This window comes from Tamandua tetradactyla, chromosome 3 (genome assembly GCF_023851605.1).
Source record: "Tamandua tetradactyla isolate mTamTet1 chromosome 3, mTamTet1.pri, whole genome shotgun sequence".
Taxonomy (NCBI): domain Eukaryota; kingdom Metazoa; phylum Chordata; class Mammalia; order Pilosa; family Myrmecophagidae; genus Tamandua; species Tamandua tetradactyla.
In genome coordinates, this window is record NC_135329.1 from 33,978,375 (window position 1) to 33,998,506 (window position 20,132).

The 20,132-nt window shown below is 38.5% G+C and overlaps 1 long non-coding RNA gene across 3 annotated transcripts; it reads right to left on the minus strand.

The window, feature by feature from the left end:
- Positions 1-17,911, minus strand: LOC143676019 (uncharacterized). Of its 3 annotated transcripts, none has more exons than XR_013171766.1 (4): positions 17,863-17,911; positions 16,857-16,913; positions 898-982; positions 1-206 (listed from the first exon to the last, which is right to left on the minus strand). It is a non-coding gene; the product is annotated as an uncharacterized LOC143676019 (long non-coding RNA). The 3 variants fall into 3 exon arrangements; XR_013171767.1 differs by having other exon boundaries at positions 908-982; positions 17,791-17,897; XR_013171765.1 differs by having other exon boundaries at positions 17,791-17,897.
- Between the last annotated feature and the right edge of the window lie 2,221 nt (positions 17,912-20,132).

The following is a 20,132-nucleotide window of genomic DNA, read 5'->3' on the forward strand; positions in this document are numbered from 1 at the left end:
TTTATTTGGATAAGAGAAGCCATACTTCAGATCCTTTGCCAGGGTTCCTTGACTGGGCTCCTTCCATCAGCTGCTCCTTATTTTGCAGCAAACAGTGAATGCTCGGCAGGCTCCCCGGTAGGGTTCACAATTTGGTGTACCTCGCTTCAGGCAGATTCCACCCCGAAGGTAGCAGGGTCTTTCAAAATTGAGCACCCCAATGTGGTCTGGAAAATGAAAAGAAGTTTATAGGAAGTCAAAATCTGATGAGGAAAGTTGGAGAGTTCACCATCCAGGAGGAATCTCCATTTTCCCCAGTTTATACAGCAACAGCAAGCAGGTTTGCCCTCTCTTTTCTTTACCTGGTTATTCTTTCATTAGATGTTGTTATTCATATAACTGATGGCCAAATTGTCTTTCTGCCTTGAGGATGATTGGGCATTGTTTAGAGGGAGCATTTGCTGCTCAATCTGAAACTATGGCCCAGTGCTTCTCTCCAATCTCATCTCATCTCTCACACAGAACCAAGTTCTAATTCTGTCTTACAGTTGAAGCCTTGTTCAACCAAACTCAAGGCTAAAACTGGGATATGAGTGGTAAGAGGTCTTGATTAATAAGAGCTTATAAAAGCTATCTTTGTCTTCATACCAGGTTATGCTAAAATCAGGTGACTCAGTTGATTGTTCCATTTGAGGGAAAGGGGATGGAGTAGAAAATAATTACCTTACAAGACTTTTAATGTCATGAAGGCACAACAACCAGCTACCAAATGAATTTTTAAACTTTTCAATAAGTTATTTCCCGTGTAGAGGTGAGGTCTGAGTGACACCTTACATGCTTCCTTTGTCAACTATGGTTGGCTTAGGGAAAGGAAAAGACAAAATAATGATAAGAAAGCACATTATGGTTGGTATTTACCCGTCAGTACCTGGAAGACACTGAAGAGAGCAGTGAGAAAAATGCAAAGAAGCCTCATTGTCACAGAGTTGATTTTCTGGAGGACCTAATGGTAAGAATCAAGAGGAAAAAATTAGAAGCCTACAGTTCTCTTTTAGAGGAACTCATAACAAGCAAAGCATTAGTGTAGAGAGTAACCTCTCACTGCTCCAAGGCCCAGCTCTTCCAACAGCAGGAATAGCCCACAGCAGCACTGTTCTCCTTTCTGGTTCCCTAACCCCAGCTGCTGCTTTCCTTATTTTTCTCTCAGTGTTTGGGTTTGAAACATTCTCCTTTGACCACATCATATGATGATGGTGTCAAGATGAAACAGAGCCCAGAGCATCTGACAGTAGATGGTAGGATCAAGAGCCAAGTTGTTACAAAAGAATAATAAGGACGATTTCTCACAGCTGAGGAAATTAATTGGAAAAGATTTTGAGACAAGTTGATTAGATGTTCAGGGCTTCTTAAATGGAAAGTCCAGAATGTTGATGGTTGGTATAACTTTTCTAGAGAATCTATTTTAAAGAAAAAAGAAGTTCTTACTGGTTAAAAACCAGTGGAAAAATATACCAAATTTTCCCTAAAAATTTGAAGTTTATTATCTGTTTGCATTTATATTTATTATTTTTCTGATTATAAAAATACTTATACGTCAGGAAATTCTGAATAGAGAAATATAAAAAATAGAGGTGAAGCGCCCCCATAAGCCTTTTGTTCAGTTATAACCACTATTCCCAACTCAGGGTATTCTAGTTCTTTTCCTTGGTAAGTAAAATAATGTAAATACTTATTTTAAATTTAAATTATAGAATCAAAATCAGACTTTATAAATAGCTCCATTATATTTTTTCACTTACATATCACCTTGGAAATTCTTTAATGTCTGTTAAATATACTCACCTCATATATGATTTTGAGCATAATACATAGTTAGATGTATATATGACTATTCCTTTTGGATAAATTCCTGGAAATGTATTCTCAGTGATTATGCATGTTTCAAATTTTAATACGTATTGTCTAACTGCCTGCTTCAAAAACTGTTGCACCACTTTATCCTTTTACTAACAATGTATGAAAGTAACTTTTGATGAGCAACATTCCTTCCAATACTGGTTATTATCAATTATTTTAATCTTTGCAAATCATATGAGTGAGTAATAAGATTTCCTGGTTGTTTTAATATGCCTTTAAAAATTATTTCTGAGGTTGATGACTTTTTATGTTTATTGGTTGTTTTTGTTTCCTGTTACTTGTTCACGACACTTTACCCATTTTTCTATTAGGTTATTTATATCATCTTACTGATTTCTAAGAATACCCTGTGTATTTAATTACATGTTGTGAATATGTTTTCTGGCTTATTTTTTTCCCTTGTATTCTCTCATCCACTGGACAAAATTCATGGCTACTTTCAATGATAATTTTTTATTTTGTTTATGTTTAGTTTTCTTTAAAGGTATTTTTCTTTGTTTTCCTAATTATCTATGTATTCATAGTAAATTTTGCTCTCAATTCTTTCAGCTATAGTCTCCTTGGGATGGAGGCTGTCCTTAAAAACTGTAACAGACGAGTTCTCAGTTGTGACATGGAAGTTGGGTCTCACCCCACTCAGAAGTATGTATTTCCTGAGCCCACTGAAATGTCATCACTCTCTAATCATATGGCACCTCATATAAAAGGCACATGTCTGAGTTCATATCTTTGTTCGCTTAGAAAATTGCATCTGTACACAGAAGAGAAATAAAATCATACATGACTCTAAGGAATGGGACATGATCACTTCTACCCTGATATATCGAGTATATGGGGACATCCTATAGAGGACAGAGGAGACGTTTTGCATACTCTTCAACAACATTTCAGAGCACTTAAATGTCCAGCTTGTCAGGTGTCAAATGTCTAGATATTCCTAGGTCATATACGGGATTCTAGTTCTTCCACTTTTCTGTTTGTCTCTTCTTGTACTAACAATATATATTGTTAAATAATATAGCTCCTAATATTCAAGATAGTTGTCTTCCTCATCAGTCTTTTTAAAAATTCATAGCCATGCTCAGTGACTTACTCTTAAAAAATACATTTTAAATTATTTTATTAAGTAAAAAATTACTATGTTGCAGCGTTAATTAATATTGCATTGAAGTTGAAGATTTTATTTAAGGAAAAAAATGACACGTAAACTATTGTGTCTTATTTAAAAACAGGATTTTACTTTAAATATTTTTTTCTTGTTGTAATATATTCTTTGTGGTATCCTGCAATTAGTTTCTTAATTCCTGAGTACTTTTGTAACTTTAATCCTAAATATTTTATGGTGTCTCTTTTAATTGCATTTTCCTTTCATCATATTGTATAATTTGCTACTGCATACACAGAGAAAGCTGCTGAATTTTATATAATAATTTCATCACTAACCTACAGGTTGAACTCTTATTGGCTTTAGCTTTTTGTGACCACTTCTCAACAATTCTTTGGTCATAAATTATAAATAATTATCATTTTCTCCTTTGATTCTGATGTACATGCTTGCTATTTTATTCCCTCATCTAAATGCATTGACTAAAAATAACTGGAGCCTTCAGAGATTATATAACCCAATCTACTCACTTTACAGATGAAGAAACCATGGCCAAATGAGAAGTGGTAAAAACCTTCACGGATTAAGCCTGTGGTGGATGTCTCTTAATTTCGCCGAACACTTTCTCAGTTACCACAATGCAAAAATTGCCTCACTTCTCCCTCCCAAATTTGTTTTTCCTAATTTCTTCTTTCTTGGTTGTTTCTCTTATCCTCCCTTTCTCATGTAGAAAGCTAACTCCCTTATTATTAAAAATAAAACTAGATAATTAGCTTCTAAAATATAGATGCATTGCTAGTGTTTTGTCATGTGGGATTTCTTCCATGAAAGTCTTTGATTTCTCTTCCAGGACTTGATTAAGAATCTCCACTCATGCATTAAGCACGAGTTGTAGTTTTAGCGTACATGCCCTTGGGCATCAGAAATGAGTTTGTTTCGGGTGAAGGAATTGAGATCATTTTAATGACGGCACAAAAAAACAGGGTTTGTGACTCCTGGGTTTAGTCTACCACCCTTTAAAGGTTTGAAATCAGGTTGATTTAGTGCAAGTCTAGAGTTCTGGCTGACAAGTAAGAGACTGAAAAAATCCACTTAGGGTCTAGGAATATTGAAGGCTATTGTTTGTAAGTCCTGAGAGGAAGTCAAGGAGGAAAGTAGGAAGAGTGAGAAAAATTAAGTCAAATATAATGATAGTGATTTAATAAAGGAAAAATAGAAAGGCAGAGAGAGAGGGAGGGAGGAAAGCAAGGAGAGAAGGAAGGAAAAAGAGGGACAGAAGGAACGAGAGAGAGACAAGAGAATGAAGGAGAGAGAAGGCGAGAAGGAAGCAGGTGAGAGACAGAGAAAGAGAGAGTACTCCAAGTAGACTGTGCTCCAGGACAGTAAGGCGCTGTGCTCAAGACCCTTCAACTAGGCCACTGCTAATCCCTTCTCTCTAATGAGAAAACAAAATGCTGATTCTTCTTCTTTCTACTTTGCTTTACCCTAACCCATTTGCCCAAAATCTTTGACCAACAGAGGTCTGAGTTGCCCAACACCATCTCTGACAAGACAGGTCTTACCGAATCAACCCATACAGTCCAGTCCTAAGTTCTCCACGGTCTGCAAACTGCTGAGTACTCACTCACTAATCTGAGGTCAGTAGAACCTCCTCTGCTTCCTGTGAGTGGGAGGGAATCTTTCTTAGTTGCTTTCTCATCCTTGAGGAGTCTTTTCTGGATGTGCCTTTAATGGCGTAACCATGTTCTGATCTTGCTGGTGATAGTGAGCCAGCAAAACCATTGAGTTGGCAGTCTCCAGACAAGCAGCATTCTTTTGGAATGGCCCAAGTATTCAGGCACGTATATTAGCATTTGTAAATGTCTTGCCCCCTGGCAGGTTTGTCAAATAACCGAACGTTGTAGGGTTCAGGAGCCTACTAAAATGCCTCAGTACTTATTACATTCCCTTCTTCTCTAGAAGGTAATGGGAAAGCTACTTTTCTATAACAAGGGCTAAGCAGCATACAGATGGATAAGAGTAGTGAAGTGTATCAGAGAATCGAATATTGTTAAGAGACTTTAGAGCACCCAGGCTAGCCATTCAGGTTACAAATGGAAAAACTGAGAATGAAATAACAGAAAATATAAGAAGAATGGTGTTTTAGTTTCCTAGCTAAAAAACAAATACCATTCAATAGGTTGGCATAAATAATGGGGATTTATTAATTCACAGTTTTGAGGCTAGGAGAAGTCCAAAATTGAGGTGTCAGCAAGGCAATGTTTTCTCCCCAAAGACTGGCATTCTGGGACTGGCTGTCAGCAATCCTTGGTCCCTGGCTTTTCAGTCACATGGCAATGGCAGCATCTTCTTCTGTCTTCTGGGTTCTGTGGACCTCCAGTTTCTGGTTGCTCTCTGTGGCTTCTCTCTGTGTCCAATTTCCTTTTCTTATAAGAACTTTGACCATATTGGATTAAAGTCCCACCCTCATTTAGTTTGGGTACATCTTAACTAACAACACCTTCAAAGGTCCTATTTACAAATGGGTTTATACCCACAGGACCAGGGGTTGGGAACAGAAAATGCCTCTTGTGGGGGGAATATGATTCAATCCCCAATAGTCCTTTATTCTATACCTACAAAAGTCATGATGTTCCCACATGCAAAATGCATTCCCAACACAACATCCTAAAAGCCTTAAAACATTTTAGAACAACTGCTAAGTACAAAGTCTCAGCAAAATCAGTTATGGGTATAGCCTGTTCTAGGGCGAAATTCCTAAGTCTGATGGACCTATGAAACCTAGAAAACAAGTATCTGCTTCTGATACACAATGGAGAAACAGGCACAGGGTAAACATTCCCATTATAGAAGGGAAAAATAGGAGAAATGGGGATCACAGGTTCCAAACAAGTCCCAAACTGAGCAGGGCAGACTCCAATAGTTCTCAAACTTAAGAGTCATCTGTGGAGTGATGTTTTGTCCTCCAGGCCTGCTGGCACAGAAGCCCCACCCTTTCCAAGTGCTTGCACTGCAACCATGGTTTCTCCAAACACTGGAGTTTGGTAGAACTCACCATGTTCAAGCATTGGGCTAGCTGCACTCTCCCTGATCATCAAGGGGCAAGGCCTGCCCCCTCAAGCACAGGGGTGATCTGCCCTTTTCACACACATGGGTGAGCCCCCTCTCTTAGCCAAAGAGTTAACTCTCTTTAGTTAACTTCCATTGCTGTGTCCCAGAAGACATTCTTCCTTCTTTTCATCTCTTCTCTGTCCTTTTCTGGCTTTGCTTCTGATCATACAAATTACGCAGAAATCTGTCAGCTTTGCCTGCAGTTCCAGGAGGTCCAAATTATCAGACAGTAGAACTTCTCCCAGATCCTTCTTGGATAACTACATTTCCAAGCCTTACTTCCACTGAAATAGCTGACTGGATCCATGTTCAGCCACCCCTTCTTTAGTGAAGGGTTTTTATTTAAAACCTAACATAAAAACCTGTTCTCTGGGGAGTCACTCATCAAAAGTTCAAGGAGGTCCCTAATAGAACTGCTTCTGGCCATAGACTCAGAGCACATTATCTGGATAGACTGACAAGTCTCAAATTCATCAATTCTTTGTTCCTTTAGGTTTACCCCTTGCCTCTCACATTTTATCATACACTACAAGGAGAAACCAGGCTGTACCTTCCACATTTAGCTTGAAAGTCTACCCAGCCTAATATCCAAGTTGATTATTTACAAGTTCTACCTTCAATTCAACATCTTCATCTGTAAAATAAGAAGGCCAGATTGGATGATCTCTGTATAAGAGATCCAGGAGGATCCAAATTATCAGACAGTAGAACTTCTCCCAGATCCTTCTTGGATAACTGCATTTCCAAGCCTTACTTCCACTGAAATGGCTGACTGGATCCATGTTCAGCCACCCCTTCTTTAGTGAAGGGTTTTTATTTAAAACCTAACATAGAAACCTGTTCTCTGGGGAGTCACTCATCAAAAGTTCAAGGAGGTTATAGCATTTGAGCCCAATATTTACTTCTGGTGACATGGAGGCACTGATGAATGAACTGCCAACAAAACACTGCCTTCCCATACTAAGTAAAACTTTCCTGCTTAGTCAAAGAAAGTGAATAAGTTCTACATTATTCAAAATGTTGAATTATCTTCTTTAATAGGAGAAGCAGTCTGGTAACAGGGAAACATGGAGGATCAAGATTGGGCAAGATGCATCATACCCATTCCTAGTTTTCATTAGCCAATAAAAGAACTTAGTCACACAAATGATCTTAGTCATAGGGAGGACCGCTGGTAGCATAGAATCCAAATCTGTCCACCTCTCTGCAGAAGCCCGGAAAATCTCACCTATTTAAAGATGAGTAATCATCAAATAGGAGTCTATCCAAAAAACACAGAATCTATCCAAAGATACTGCAAAGAAGCAGCAGCAGCAGCAGCACTACAGGCATTTTCAAACATGGAAGGACTCAAGGAGTGCAGTTCCAATGAGCCCTGCTTGGAAAAGAGATGCTGGAGAACTAACTTCAGCCAATGGCAAGATGAATATACTACTGTGATAAAGTTATTGATAATGATATTGAATTGATTTGATTTAGAGCTAAAGAAAGAGAGAGATGGGATGATTACTGTTCTAATTTGCTAGCTGCCAGAATGCAATATACCAGAAATGGAATGGCTTTTAAAAAGGGGAATTTAATAAGTTGCTAGTTTACAATTCTAAGGCCAAGAAAATGTCCCAATTAAACAAGTCTACAGAAATGTCCAATCACAGGCATCCAGGGAAAGATACCTTGATTCAAGAAGGCTGATGAAGTTCAGGGTTTCTCTCTCATCTGGAAAGGCACATGGGGAACAAGCGTCATCTGCTAGCTTTCACTCCTGGCCTCTGGTTTCATGAAGCTCCCCTGGAGGCATTTTCCTTCTTCATCTCCAAAGGTTGCTGGCTGGTGGACTCTGCTTCTCGTGGCTATGTCATTCTGCTCTGCTCTCTCTGAATCTCTTATTCTCTAAAATGTTTCCTCTTTTAAGGGACTTCAGAAACTAATCAAAACTCACCCAAATGGGTGGAGACATGTCATCGCCTAATCCAGTTTAACAACCACTCTTGATTGGGTTACATCTCCAGGGAGAAGATCTAATTACAGATTCAAACATATAGTATTGAATAGGGATTATTCTGCCTTTACAAAATGGGATTTAGATTAAAACATGGCTTTTCTAGGGGACATATATCCTTTCAAACCAGCACAATTACAAATACAGAACCCAAAATAAATGTTACAAACCATGAAAAAAACAGTATACCTAACAGTTGATGGAAAGGAAGAGAAAGAGAAGGTGGAGATAATGTTCAATGATGCTCTTTTCCTCTAGCTTTATATTTGGAAATCAAAATAAATCTTCCAACCATGACAAACCAATAACACACACCTGAGTAAAAGGAAAGCGATTTCCTCCACCAAAATTGGGTAGTGTGGAGGAAGGTGGGGAGGGGTGAGGAAGTGAAGATTATAATTTTATCATTATTTATTGTAGGGAGCCACTACAGAGGCGGAGGATCAAACCATTATTTAAAATTGATGTGGGAGAAATGACACCATTTAAAACAGCAGCAAGATAAAAGATTTAGAAATACTTAACATGTCATTTATAGGAGAAAAACTTTCATGAAGACAAAAATAAAGTTCTAACAAATAGAAAGGAATACCACATTCCTATATGTGGAAACAAAACTTCGTTTAAAAAGTCAAGTGTTCCTAAATTAATGTGCATATCGAATGTAAACCCAGTAAAGAGGAGCAACAGAACTTTTATAAATTAGAAAAGCTGATTCACTCAGAGTAAAGTCAAAATCTTTAGAGTGGCCCACCAGGCCCCACACTATCTTACCCCTTTTCCGTTCTGCCTTGTATGCCAGACTCTCTCCCTCATAGGCTTTGTCTCCGCCCCCTACCCTGGGACCTTCACACCCTCTCCCTGGAAAGTTCTTGCTCAGGTATTTGCATGGCCTGTTTCTTTCCACCTTCAAGTCTCTGCAACTTCCTCCCACCAATCCACATGTCCCTTTCCATAACTTGTACACTACTTCATAACATATTCATTTTTTTTTTTTTATTCCTGTCTCTCTCCCAGACGTGGAGCACTCATGGAATTTAAGGTTAATGCTGGCAGGGTATTTTGTTTGTCTTTTGTATCTCCAGGGCTTGGAATAGTGGCTGAAATGTAGAAGAAATTCAATAAATATTTCTTGAATTAATATATTATTCATTTTTTTCTTAATTTATCAATGGGGTTAGCTGGTTGTTTGGCTTATGGCTAATTTATGGGCTTGTGTGTCTAATATATTACTTTAAAAACTTCAGGCCCAAATCTCTGGCACCCCCGAGTCATTCATGCTTGCTAATTGTGGTAAACCAACAAAATGGATCCCCAAAGATATCCATGTCAAATAGTTGAACTTGTGCAGGTTACACCTTATTTGGAAAAAGGGTCTGTGATTAAGATAAAGTCTCAAAATAATCCCAGAGTGGGTCTTAAATGTCTTCATTGTTTCCTTGAAAGAGAGAATTAGAGGGAGATTTGAGACAGATAGAGAGGAAAAGGTGACACGAAAATAGAGATGGGAGTGTTGTGGCCACAAGCCAAAGAAGGCCTGCAGTTAACAGAAGATGGAAGAGGAAAGTGGAGGATCTTCCAAAACCTTAATTTGGGACTTCTAGTCTTCAGAACAGTGAGACAATGAATGTGTGTGGTTTGTGCAGCAGCCCACAGAAAACTACAAACACACCAAACCGGGTCTAATGGTTGCTCTCAGGTTGTTTTCACTGGGTCTGGTTCTCCATCTTGGAATTGGGACTTTTCTAAAAGCATTTGTTAGCGCTTCTTTGGGAATTTGAAGGCCAGACCTGAAGACCAGGTTGGGAACTACGTCCCTGTTACTCTGTTAGAAAGCCCAGATACTGACTGCCTGGATTTTAGATCTCCAGATTTTCCTGAATTCCCCAAGGCTTTCAAATTTTGGCAAGGATATAGTTATAAATGAGAACATTATAAATGAGAAGAACCCAAGAGTGTCTGCATAAGAGTGGAGGCAGGATATCTTTTCTGACATTCTCTCTGTGAATTCTAATGTTGTATATTGGCATTATTTCTCAATGTTGTGAAGCTGGCGATTAGCCCCAAGGAGAAAGTGAAGTAGGTGCATATGATTTGCAATCCTAAATATTATCACTACCCTAATTGTCCCTTCTTCCCCATACTTCTCAGACATACCCCCAAGCTTGCAATGATTCATTTTCTCCTTCAGAGTGCCAATGATATTCCCTTGCTCAGGACTTTATTTGTACAAGCATGCTGAGAGTGGGTGGAGAAAAATCCTACGTCCTTTGCATTCTTGTGCTATTCCAGCAGGGTTCTGGGTGGCCTCTCTGTCTTTCCCAGGCTCTTCCTGGCGGCCTTTGCTATATATCTTTCCAGTGTGTGGGAGACACTTCTCTCACTTCCGCTTCTTCTGGGGCCAAGCCTGCGTGGAAAGAGGGTCTCTTCCTATTCATGATATCATATAGAGCATTTCTAACTCCTTCAGGGGTTCAAAAACTCAATGAGTGCTTCTTGGAGGAGGTCAAATTTTCCTACAACATTCCTAAATTTATTCTTAAAAGACATATGAAATGACAAAGTGTTAGCTTTAAAAAAAGCATCCATAATGTTGGCTGTTAGCTGAAGGCAGTATTGGAGAAATGAATGAGGAGTAGAATAATGGGGACTTTCTCTTGGTCTCAGACAAAGACAGACCCTCATCTGTTGCAGACAGGAGGGCAGTTACGGTTTTTGAAGTTGGAAGCTCTAGCCTGGAAACAGAGCTTCCTGTGTATTAAAAGAAAAGAAAAAAAAAATTAATAGAAACAATATTACTAAAACTAAGTTGGCTTAAATGACAAATTGATCAGCAATTCATTATCTCCAGTCACTATTTTCAGATATGGTAATTTTGTTTTAACATTGACTGATTTTACAATTTTATATGGGCCTTTAATTAGTTTTGTTATTTTTTCAAAATTTCAAGGTATTTTTCTGTTTTTGTCCCCTTTTCTCTTTTCTTCCTCGTTTGTCAGTCAGTTTTTCTTGTCCCAGCTCTATTACTAGCAAAAAAAAAAGCAAAAAAAGTCAGCAAAAAGTGAGAAACAAACCAAGTATCCAATAATAGAAAATGTAGTGAGTAAATCATCATTGTAATAAGACAGTACACATTGTGTGACACTAGTTTTACTTAAATATAACAAGTACATGCAGAACAGAATCTAAAAGAACATACATGAAACAGTGGTTCTCTCAGGAGGACTGAATTGCATATGGTTAAATTTCCTTTTTTAATTTATATTTGATTGTTTTCTATAATAAGCATGAATTACTATTGTAATAAAAAATAGAAGCAGTAAAACAGAGAAAAATTAAAAAAAAAGAAGGAACTGTAACATATTAGGTTATGCTACTATTTTCAAACCCATCTTTGGTTAGCTATGCCTACAGTATTTTCACAAATTTTTCAGTCTTGGAAATTGGTTAAAAAAATAAAGTTTCACATAACCAATCCTTATACCTTTTTAATAAGCAATACACATAATTTATCAATATTTATACTTCATATATGTTGTGATGCTAGGCATATTTTCAAATAAGCAGAGCAGAAATAATTGACTGAAAATGAAGAATATGGAAGTGAGAGCGTAGGGAAAGAGGATGTCTGATGGAGTTTGGGGTCAAATACCTGTGTCCAGGCTAACTATGCTACTTCCTAGGTATGTGGTCCATGACAAATTATTTAGTCCCTTTAAGTTCCTGAAAAATGGAGCCAGTGCAATGCCTAATGTCTAAATTGGTAAGAATAATGTCAGATAATTCATCTAGCATCTTTGGCATTCATCTAGCACTATTGTCTAGCACATGATAATTTTAAACAAAAGCTGTTTGTTTATTTGTTTGATTTTGTCATGGAAATCAAACCCAGGTCTCCAGCATGGCAGGTGAGAATTCTGCCACTGAGTCACCATTGTACTGCCCACAAAGGCTGTTTTTGTTGGAAAAACATCAGAAAAATGTGCTCTCTAGGAATGTTATGACCTAAATATTATTTTAATCAAATTGGCATTTCTAGCACTTCGTTTTAGGACACTTTACTATCTTTTAAATTTTTTTCATTATATCTTACAATGACATAGCTTAATTCAGTGTGGGGGAGGAAGAGAGTTTAAAAGGATACATGTTCTTTGTTTTAATATAAAATTTAGGTGAGGACACAGCACAGTTCCTCTGATTATTTAATATTTTCCTTCAAGTTGACTCTACATTTTGTACTTAAATAACTTTTAAAAGTAAACTTTAAGACACTACCATAAATGGAAAACCAGTATCTCTTGATAAGTGGAATGTAACCCAAAGTAAATAGAATGAAGATGAAGCAATGTTATTCCATTAAAAAAAAAAAAAGAATTAGGAGAGCATGAAAAAGACTATGAGTATAAGTAGCCTGAAATCTTCATACCCAGACAAGAAAACACTGTTTAACATCTTTTCAGATACTGAATGTATTTTTAATGCATTGACTCTGGAATAAAGCAATTTCAAAGTGGAATCGTACCATGCATGCTATGCTGTTCAATATCTGTTTTATTTACTCAACAATCTGTCAAGGAACACTCTCCATGCCAATATGTAAATAAATGTGTATGCACTACATACATTATTTTTTTGCCTGTGTGGAATTCCATTCTAAGAATATACCTTGATTTATTTAACAAATCTCCTGTTTATGTACATCTACGTCATTTACAATTTTTCACTATTTGGAACAATAATATGATGAATATCTTCATACATATTTTTTGAAAATGTGTCCCATTAATAAATGATTAGAATTGGAGCTGCTTAGCCAAACGTTATGTGTATTTTAAATATAGGCATATATGTATTCGCTAGAGAGTCACTAGACTATCTAATGGGCATCTCACTCTTAATGGCCAAGACTAAACTCTTGACTTTATATTTCCCCAGCTTCCAGCTTGCTCCTCCTACATGTGTTCTAATCTCAGAAAATAGTGCCAACATTTTCCCAGTTGCTCAGGACAAAAAAATTAATGTCTTCTGATACCCTCACATCCCACATTCTTTCTTTGACAAACGCTGTTGCCTCCACCTTCAAAATAAGTTCTGAATCTGACCCACCCTTATCACCTCCACTGCCAGCACCCTAGTGCAAACAATCTTCCTTTCTTACCTGGACCCCATAAATGAATTGTAATTCATCTCCCTGCTTATACCTTGATCCTGTCATTGTCTACTTCCCACACAGCAGCCACTACTTCCCACACAGCAGCCACAGTCATCCTTTTGAACAGTCATGAGATTATGTCAGTTCCCTCCTCAAAACTCTGAAATGTCTTCCTATCCCATTTAAAATCTAAAGTATTTGCTATGGTCTGCAGCACTATGTGGCAGGGCTCCTCACTACCTGCATACCTTCATTACCTCATTCCAGCCACACAGGCCCCTGTGCCCTGAGGATGCCATCACCTGGGGACTCCACCATTCATCAACTCAGAACACTGTAAGAATTTTGGACAAGAAAGAAAATACATAGGCAAGAATCTGTATAACAGTCCGTGTAATATGAATGAGTGCTGTTGAAAAATACATTCTTCCCAGGGTTCATAAAACACCCACCCCTATATCGTCTCTCCTTAAGAAAATCCTCATAATGACTTCTAAGTCTCACCTCCACCCCCGCTTTGATCTGAAATTCTATTCACAAGTTATACACAGTGAGAGACAAAACATATTTGTCTTCCATCCAGATATAGTCCTGAACTAGTTCACAGAGCACAATGGCTCCCACAAGCTAAACTATTCCAAACTATGCAGTAGCATCTTCAACTTGTATCCCAACTTGAATCTGATATGTGCCAAATTTCTCTTCTACATAAATTCTGGCTCCTTCAGGCCTGGGGCACCCTGATACTATCAGTGAGTGAGAAGCCCACATTTTTCATCTCTTCCATGCTGTGTCCTTGTCTTCTGGGAATAAGAGGCACTGATGTCAATTAAACCTGCTGGTTGATGAAGTCTAGATGGCATATTTCCCCTGGCCTCATTCATTACCTGAAGGCTCTGAGACTAGCTATTATTTTTACATAGCCATAGATATCCTTCAAATATGAGCAATTTTCCAAGAAATGTCCATCTTCCCCATAATCAAAGCAAAATAGTAGGCAGTACTACTTGACAGAATTCCAAGCTATTGATCTTTGAGCATTTTCTTTTTCAGAGCTGATCAATACCCCTTTCCTAGCTCTGGTCTTTCTCAACCATTTCCAAGATAATCTTCCCAGGGATTGAGTTGTGAGATGCACTGGTCTCCACATTTCTCCAGGAATGAATAAAGAATGAATGAGTAAAGAAATGAATGAATGATGAAATAAGTAAATAAATCATGAATTGGATAGAAAGATTCTGGACACAATTTGAAATTCTTCTTATACCTTGACAAAATCGCTCTTGAGAACACTCGTAGTGTTTTGGTAACATGTGACTTTGGTCAGGGTAAACATAATCATCTGCCTTAGAGGATGAATCCAATCTCCAATAGACTCTGCTCAGTGAAGAAGCATGGTTAGGGACATTTGGCCAATCTGATCTTTTCTTCCTTTTAAGTAATTCACTATTTATAATGATGATTTCAGCACAACTCACAGAGTCCTCCCTTGTCTGTAATTTCTCAAGAGAATTTTTTGTCCCTACCCACTTTGATGTGTTCAGGTGGCACTGCACATGCCTTCTTCCTGTCTCAAGCAACTAATTTCAAGGCAAACATGTCCATCAATGCTCTGAGATAAATTTCAGAGATGTTTCCATATTTACACTCTGATTTTGTGGCAGCATTCTAAATGACAGCACAGCCTATGCTTGTTAGCTTGTACTCTGTGTCACAATTAGCCTAACAGAGATGTGGTCCTGGTGAGGACACGTTGGTTCACTTCTAGGATAGTGTTTAGTCTGGGAAACAGGTGGGTGCTTCCCAAGAACTCAAAACAATCCTACATATGAAAGTAAATCATAACCCTAAATGTCTGCAATGCTTTCAACTTTATGGTATTTTTAATCGGAACTCTTTTAGTAGAAAATAACCCAAATAATTCTAATAAGAACAAAAATGATTTAATGGCACAAGTAAGAAAAAAGTATTAGAGCTTTTTCAGCTCCATTTTCTTCTTCTTTTTTTTTTTTTTACTTTTTTTTCTCAAAAAAAGAGGCTCTTCCTACATTAGAGAAAACTATCTTCCCTCTCTGAAAGAGAGGAATTTCTTCTTCAGCATCCTCATTAATACATGTAAAAGGGCTTTGATTTACCCTACTTGCCCCATGTACCAAAGCCTTGACCAATCACTGTGCTCATTAGGGTTAGGGTTCTCTGATTGGATATTTTATGTCACATGCTAACTGCTATGGCAAGGAAAGCAAGGACCTTTGATTGACACCCACCCCATTCCCCCATCCAAGAATCACTTTGAGTAAAATAGACATTTCCTAAAAGAACAAGATATCGGACCAGGCAAAATTGTGAACATATATTACAAGGGATTAATCTTTTCTTAGTATTCAAAATTGAAGGACTCAGCCTTCATTTCATATGGAAGAAATATTGGTATGCCCTAATAAGGAATATTCTGCAAAGCATCTTTCTCCCAGTTTAATTTGCTGAGTATTCAATCATTGCTTCACCTTGCCCTCTGCCACTACTTCTCTTTTCCCACTTTCTTTGTCTCACTTTGCACGTTGCTCTTATTCCTTCCAAAGAAAAATAAGCAACCCAAAGAAGTTACATGTAACAGATTTTTTTAATTGAAGTTTTGATGTAATGGGTGGGGATTATAGAAGATTACAAAAAAGAGAATCAAATAAAAATCTGATGGATCATACCATTTCAAGAAACTCTACCAGCATTTCCAGCCTGGGATATTGCTCTCTGGTCATGGCCAGTCTAGGCCCAAAATTATAACCATTCTCTCCACTCTAGCAGTCATTCTACTTTCACTAAAATGATTTCAAATTTCTTATTCAGAGTAAATTATATCTCCAGTCCCTATCCTAAATGAGTTTGGGATGGCACTTAAAACTGCTAATGTTGGGCCATTCAACTAGCAAAATTGCCCTGGTTCTTATTTAAAATACATATGAAATCATCCCACTTCCTATTTCGGATGTGAGAAGCAGCCATGGAAGAACTTCTTTTCCTAGGTAGCACCAAGAAAAATCCAGATGAACTATTCAGATAATATAAGATCACACTGATCTATGGAATTATTGAATCGTAGTGGACACTAGAGCGTCTTGGTGAACCGGTTTTCTGACCATGGTGACCTTTTCAGATGAGCAGCAAGTTGCAGAGGTTCCAAACGATGGATTTGGAGCTACGGGTACAGATGGGCAGAGGAGAAGACAGATAAAACTTGAGAAACTTGACTTGGTCAAGGGAATCCAGCAAGGCTTTGTTAATGGTGGTGTGGTGTCATATGGGATTGACTGGAGTCTAGAGATACCCTAAGTGCAATAATAAGTTGTTTATTCTTCCCTTCTCACCCCTTTCCCAGTGAAGATAGGAAAATCTTTGCAACAAATACTGCTAGAACAACAGGATATTTGTATGAATAAACAGCTAGATAGATAGGTAGATAGATAGATACATAATGAACATCAACTTCTAACATACGCAATACATAAAAATTAACCTGAGGTAGATAATAGCCCTAAGGTAGATAAAAGCTTTTAACCAGCAGCACTGTACTGGTTTTCATTCAAAATACATACTGAGATAATCTTAAATAAAGTGCCAAGATGATAACAGAGGTGGAAAATCTTCACAACCTGGAAAAGGAAAATATTTCTTAGGAAGAACACAAAAAACAATAATATTAAAAGAAAAAAATGATCAACTTCATCAAGATTAAAGTCTTCTCCTTAAAATAAAAGGCAAGCCACAAAATGAGGGAAAATATTCATAATGCAGCTATCAGACAAAGGACTCGTACTAGAATATATATTATATAATGTAATGAACTCCTCATCAATACAAAAAAAAAAGATGTAGACTTCCAATTTAGAAAAAAAGGCAAGGGCTTGGACAGACATTCACAAAAGAAGCTATATTGATGATCAATAAACACATGGAAACGTGCTTCACACTGTTAGCTATTAGAGAACAACAAATATCAAAACCGAAGTGAGATGCCACTATAACAGCTAAATTTAAGAAAAAATAATATCAAGGTATAGGGAAGAGGGATGCAGAGCCACTGGCTCTCTGTACATTGCTGGTGGAGGGGTACAACTACTGCATTAGACTTGGACAATTTGACAGTTAATTTCATGTGTCAACTTGGCTAGGTTAGGAGTCGAGGTGTTTGGTCAAACAAGCACTGCCTTAATTTTTATTATGAATATTTAGCAGATGAATTTAAATCATTGGCTGGTTGACTGCATCTGTGGCTGATTGTATCTGCAATCAACAAAGGAGTAAGAGGCATTGAAGGATTTCAGCAGTCAGTAGGATTTCAGTACTGAAAAAGGAGAAATTCTATCTGTACTGCCCACAACCAACTTGACCTGGGGAATTCAGTGTCATCTTCATTAAGTTTCTAACATGCAGCCTGCCCTACAGATTTGGATTTGTCTTTCCTTGTGGTTGCGTGAACAAATTCAACTAACATTGACAGTTTCTTGTAAATTGAAATGGACACCTAACCTGTATCCAGTAATTTCAACCTGGGTATTTATCCAAAATACTGGAAACATAGATCCACAGAAAGACACGTACAAGAATGTTCCTTGCAGCTCCACCAGGGAGTGAGACTATCTCACAAAGGCTCTGTGGTGTGATGAAAGCAGTACAGGTTCTGGAGTCTCATGACCTCAACTGAAATCCCAAGGCTGCCTCTAATTAGCTACACAACAGTAAGCAAAACACTCAACCATCCTGTGTTTCATTTTCTTCATTAGTGAAATAAATAGTAGAACCTACTTCAAAAGGTTGCTGTGAAAATAAATGAATAAATCTCATGAAAAAGTGCTGGAAAAGGGAGGTGCTTAAAAAAACCTTAGTTATAAGATGATAGTGTTGGTGTTGGGAGGGACACAAATTTGGGGTGATGTCATGTGGGTGGGAGAGGACACTGGGTGATAAAAAAGTTTTATCTATCACTGTATCCATTGAGTGTCCTCAATATCCACAGCTACTGTCATTCTTTCCACTTTGGCCCACATCTCCTGTCATCTTAAAGGCATTTCACAAGGCACTTATTTCCTACTGTTTCTTGCTCAGGCAAGATATGGAGCTCTTACAGTGAGTCTTCACCATACTCCTTTCTTGTCTCCACACCCAGAATAAGTGAGGACGATACAGCCCATAAGTCAAAATGGGGCTGAGGGTGCAGGTCATTATGGGCATAAGGGATGCAAGTAATAATGCAGACAATACAGCACTGATCTCTCTCTATGAATAACAGGAACAGTACAAACTTACCATGCCATATAAAAATAACTTTTCTAAAAAAGAAGACCCAAACACATTGAGCTTATTGCTAAAACTTGATTTTGGAGAGAGAAAGAAGACAAGTCACAAGGTACACGAAAAAAAATTATTCTTTTCCAGATCTTTAAGTTGACTCTTGCACTGCTGTGGGTTTCAATTTAAAAAGCTCAGTGACTGCAAAGCTGTAGGGAACAGTTAATGAAAGTACAGGGGCCAGAGTGATACTCAGGGCCATCACCCCACCAGGGTCTGCAATGGCGGGTGGATCTCTCCTGCAGGCCTGAGGGAAGAAGGGGAGTGGAGGGCATAGTTCTGGGCTAGAGGGAGGGGAAAACAGGAGAGGTCGTGGGAATGGAGCAGCAGAGACAAGGAAAGTGACTGCTTACACATAGAAGCATGCAAGCATCCATATGGACAAATGCTCAGACACAGACTCAGGCACACTTGAAGTGCAGACCCCATGTCCCACCAAGCTCCTCTATTAGACCCACTTTGTCTCTCTGAGCTGAAGCTGCTGAGTTTCACATACACAGGCCGTGGAGCCAATTCTTTTAGTTCCCAAAGGGCTCTTAGAGAGCCTTTAATAAGCTGTCAGTGTACAAATGAAAAAACAGAGGCTATGAGAGATCATGTCATTTGCTGTTGATTCCATGGCTTGGTGGTAGCACAACTGGGTCTGGAATCACCTACCACATATTGCTCTGGTCTTTGAACTGAAGCCTCCTGAGCTGGGTTTTCATCACTGCAAAGGAGATGGCCACACTCTGGTCTTCTGTCTTAGGCCCCTCCTGGGATGGACTGTCATCATTTCTTACTGAGAGGCTCAGCCTGGCCTGCAGGGCAAATAGAATGGTGGTGAAGAAGGTAAGGGTTCTGTGGCTGTGGGTCACCTGGAAATCTGCATCCTGGAGGGGAAAGCAGGAATCTGAACACCAATGGAGAGGGAAAAGTACCAGCTCCATGTTTATCCAAGTCTGGTGGAACAGGATTGGAGGGTAATAAACTAAGTGAGAAGGACCTAAGCATCTGACCTACAATATGTTTGACATATGTGTATTGCTGAGGGTGAAGGAGGCCTTGTGGGGTTCGGTAGTTCAAACTTTCAAAGTTTCTCTGATCTAGCAGCTCCATTGAAGCACCTGCTATTTGTGTTTGTCAAAGGCCCATAAACTCTCTATCAGGCGCAGATGAGACAGAGGTCACATGCTCATTGCAGAGATAAAGCAAAGCTGTGTCTGTGGGAATAGGCATCTGATGTCCTGAAAAGACTAAAGTGTGGCAAAGCTGCATGAATCTGGGATGGAAGGAGGCCTTGGGAGACGTGTAACTTTTGACTAGTCTGGTCACAAGGAAGCAGATGGTTCAGCCTGTGCTTCCTCCATTCCCGTTCATTAGTTATATTTTTGATTTTCTTTACCTCACAGCCCTATAAAATGAGCAGTGCTGAACTTCTCAGGGTCTTTGAGTCTCCATCTGAGTGAAGAGTCCCACCTGGTCCCACCTTTAACTATATCTTTGTCTCTTGTGTTTCTTTCTCAATTCCTAGTCGTCTCCCT